Source organism: Nanorana parkeri, unplaced genomic scaffold, assembly GCF_000935625.1.
Source record: "Nanorana parkeri isolate BGI_ZX_2015 unplaced genomic scaffold, ASM93562v1 scaffold320, whole genome shotgun sequence".
Classification (NCBI taxonomy): Eukaryota; Metazoa; Chordata; class Amphibia; order Anura; family Dicroglossidae; genus Nanorana; species Nanorana parkeri.
The window spans coordinates 1336037-1340080 of NW_017306588.1; the positions used below are offsets into that span (position 1 = coordinate 1336037).

Sequence of the window (4044 nt, forward strand, 5' to 3'; positions counted from 1 at the left end):
TGGGGTAAGGAGTTCCAGAGGATGGGAGAGACTCTAGGGAAGTCCTGGAGGCGAGCATGGGAGGAGTTGACAAGGGAGCTGGAAAGCAGGAGGTCTTTTGAAGAGCGGAGGGGACGGTTAGGGTGATACTTTTGATTTGAGATATAGCCGGGGGCAGAGTTGTGGATGGCTTTCTAAGTCATTGTTAATATTTTGAATTTTATCCTGGAGTGGAAGCCAGTGGAGGGATCGGCAGAGTGGGGTGGGGGATGGAGACCAGTAGAGGGATTGGCAGAGGGTGGTTGCAGACACTGAGCGGTTGATTCTCATTATATATATATATAAATATTTATTTATATTATTTATATTTTAGATGCATTTATAAACAACAACAAAAAAGCAAAAAACAATTCCAGCATGCAAAAAACGTTTTGTCCTGATCCCGATCTTGGCATATAAACGGCCGGCTAATAAACATAAAATAAAATGTTGAGAAGATCAGAATTCTATAGAAGACAAGACTGACGAGAAATGACGGCCTGCGCGCATACAGCATTCTGCGATCATCTACAAAGGCGGGCAATTACCCCCCCAAAAAACACCCCTCGTCCTGACTCCTGCGGCATCCGCGTTATCATTATCCCCCGGACAAAAACTCCATCCAAGTCAATGAAGGGCAGTGTCACAAGGAGGTGACTTCTAATTCACATGGAGAAGCTGAATTGTTTTAGAGTATTCTTAACAGAGGATAAAAGGCGGATTGTGTCGATTGTTTTTGAACACAAGGCATTGTCCCGTCCTCTGCATTGCTTCTGTCACTCTTTTGTGACCTTCTCTGCCACATAGAAAGTTTGGCACAAGGTATTAAATGGGACTCTGCGTTGGCGGGTGAGTGGACACCCCCCACCACCACTAACACATATCTTATATTGTAAAGCGCTGCGCCAACTGTTGTCGCTATATAAATCCTGTATTATAATATTATACATAATATTAAGAGAATTAAATTATCCCGGTGGGCAACCCAAGTTCCCGAGAAAAAGCTTTCATCCTCCATGTTGATGGTGATTGTAGCCGTATTAGCGCACTTGTGATCTTTTTTTTTTGTTCATTTGCGGTAACAGTTACAGGATAACTTTGTGTATCAGTACCGCTTGGACCAAGAAGAAGGTGGTAGTGGCCCCCCCCAGGACACGTGTCTTGAACATGTAACTGTAACCACCATGTTTATTCTCAGGATACTCATCGGGAATGAAGTTTGTTAGGTAATAATTACTTTTGTGCAAGACAATCATGGAAGTCGAGATGTGCGTAAGGACTTCAGCAGGCTTTATCTTGGGATCTGGTGATGGTTCTGACAACTGGTCTTCAGTGAAGGAACTCGACTTTGGGTTTTATTCACCATGTAGGTTCTCTTGAACCTCAAGGTGCATTTCCTCCATGGTAGAAAGACATACAACGAGGACTTTTGGTGGACAAAGTCATTCTATACCGGAAACCATTTTATGGTATAGCTGGCAGTAGTTGGTCACGTTCAGTTGGACTTGTTCTATAACGTTGAAGATGCTTTGTAGCTTCTATAACACACTTCTTCAGATCAGAACAGAACAGAGGAAGCTAGGAGACGTCTTCAACATTCTTGAACAAGTCTAATTGAATGTGACCAACTACTACAAGTTCTACCACGGCCCAGATAAAGGAGAACCTTCACAGACATTTTTATGGTAAAAGACTTCCAACCACCCTCATCAAATATTGATCATGACATAATGATCACGCTCTGATCTTCGCACATACATAGAGAAGTAGACTTCAATTATGGTCTGTGCTGAATGATCTGTGATACCTTAAAGCTGAGAGAACTGGAGCTCATAGTCCCACCACAGAATATGATCTCTACAAACTCAGAGCTCCGAGTCAGAGTTTTCGGGGGATCGTAGTTTCTTCGAATTTTCCTACTCGAAACCCCCAGTTCTTAGGACGTCCTCGTGGAATATCTGACTCGGGAACTAGTATGTACTGTCCGTTCGATAGCACATGAACGCTAGACTGATAAAAAAAAAAGGTGATCCATGGTGATAATGAACATTCTAGTTCCTCAAAAAAGAAGTCATCCATTTCCTCTGCTGACCCAACTAGGGATTTAGGAACCTTTAGATCCAGAAGCACTAGAATCACCTCATCTATATACAAAGCAGCTGGAAAGCACCGAATATGTCATGTGCAGCGGAGATATCTCCAGGAACTGTTGGAGGGAGTGCAGCTTTGCGAACAAGCTGCAGCTGGGCAGCACATACCCCGAAGCCTGGGCAGTGTGCCACAGGTAGGTGCACGTTGGCACAGCCAAGCGCAGGGCGGATTAACGCTTGCTGGAAATGCCCTTACATAGGATCAGTAAATGAAATCTGCTGCAAACCTGGATGAGCAAATCTTGACTTTTTGTACTTGGCGCCCCTTACACCTCCAAGCTTCCCTTGGAACTGTGGCTCGCTGGTGGCCAATGAGGCCTTTCATTTGAGAGGTGATCTCATTGACCGGTAGGGGGGCGATGGTCCAAACTCGATTTTTATAGAAGTCGAAGATTTGCATGCAAAGTCAGCTGTATATACAGGTGTAACTCGAATAATTAGAATATCGTGCAAAGTTCATTTATTTCACTAATGCAACTTAAAAGGTGAAACTAATATATGAGAGAGACTCATTACATGCAAAGCGAGATAGTTCAAGCCGTGATTTGTCATCATTGTGATGATTATGGCTTACAGCTCATGAAAACCCCAAGAACCCCAAATCCACAACCTCAAACAAGTAGATTATTACATGCATTCAATAAAACAAGGATTGTACATAGAACAATATCGGACCTCTGAAAAGTACAAGCATGCATATGTACTCAGTACTTGGTTTGGGCCCCTTTTGCACCACTTACTGCAATTACTTTTGCACGATATTCTAATTATTCGAGTTTCACCTGTATGTCTCTGGATCTACTGATCATTTGACTTGTGGTTTTCATTTAAACTTACCTCTGCCCATGTATTGTTTCACACTTCGAGTTGTCTTGTCACAAGTTTACTTGAACCCGACAGGCAGATATGGATCTTTGTCTATGAACTCATGAAATGAGGCAAAGTGATTTGCACGCAGGAAGCACATGTACTGATCCTATAACTAGATCTAAACTATATAAACTTTCACAAATCCTTAAAGTGGCCCTTAGGCCTTGAAACTTTGAGAGTGCCAATAACTTGGGGCACATTTTGCATCACTTGGGGCAGAAGGCTGCTATATGAATTACCCAGAATAATCTATACATATAGAATGAGCCTTCACATACATAGTATATCAGCAGAGAACACTGAGGATTCATCTATCTGCTGGCAAACGGTTTCCATGAGTTATGTGGCCACTTACCTCTGGGTACAGGCAGATCCTGCCAGGTGTAACGGGTGATTCTTCAAGAGAGCCCTGAGCAGTCCAGTATCCAACATAAGCATGGGGGTCATCAGCAGGAAGGGGATCTGGAGAGGTCCATAGTCAGAACAATGTTCTCCACGATCCAGCATTCATCTCCTAGGGGGAGAGAACTGCCCAGCTGCAACAGTAGGACGGTCCAGAGGTGGCAAGAGAAACCAGAGATCCAGAGAAGTTCAACAGAGTCCTCAGGCGGAACTAAAGAATCCACAGAAGAGGTGCTGAGTCCTGAGAAGAATCCAGGGAAGGGATCTAGAATCCAAAAGGAGAGATGTGGAGTCCCAGCAAGGAGATGTAGAGAAGTGCGAAGTCCAAGCAAGTAGACGAGACTCCAGAGGAGATCAACTGAGTCCGGGGAGCAGATGCAGAGTCCAGACAAGGTCCTGGGAGCAGATACCGAGTCCAGAGATGCTCCAGAGACAAGATGCAAAGTCCAGACAAGGTCCAGGGAGCAGATACCGAGTCCAGGGAAGATCCAGGGAGCAAATGCAAAGTCCAGACAAGGTCCAGGGAGAAGATGCAAAGTCCAGTCCGGGGAAGAGATGTACAGCCAGAGAGAGAAGATGTAGACCTCGCAGGGAAGATGCACAG

General features: G+C 44.4%; 1 protein-coding gene across 1 annotated transcript in view; it reads right to left on the reverse strand.

Annotated features, from left to right (window-relative positions):
* GLI2 (GLI family zinc finger 2) overlaps positions 1-3475 on the reverse strand; it is a 126903-nt gene extending 123428 nt beyond the window's left edge. Inside the window, exon 1 of the mRNA XM_018558090.1 lies at positions 3394-3475. The gene's annotated coding sequence lies outside the window, so the exon portion shown is untranslated. The remainder of the gene's footprint in view (positions 1-3393) is intronic.
* Between the last annotated feature and the right edge of the window lie 569 nt (positions 3476-4044).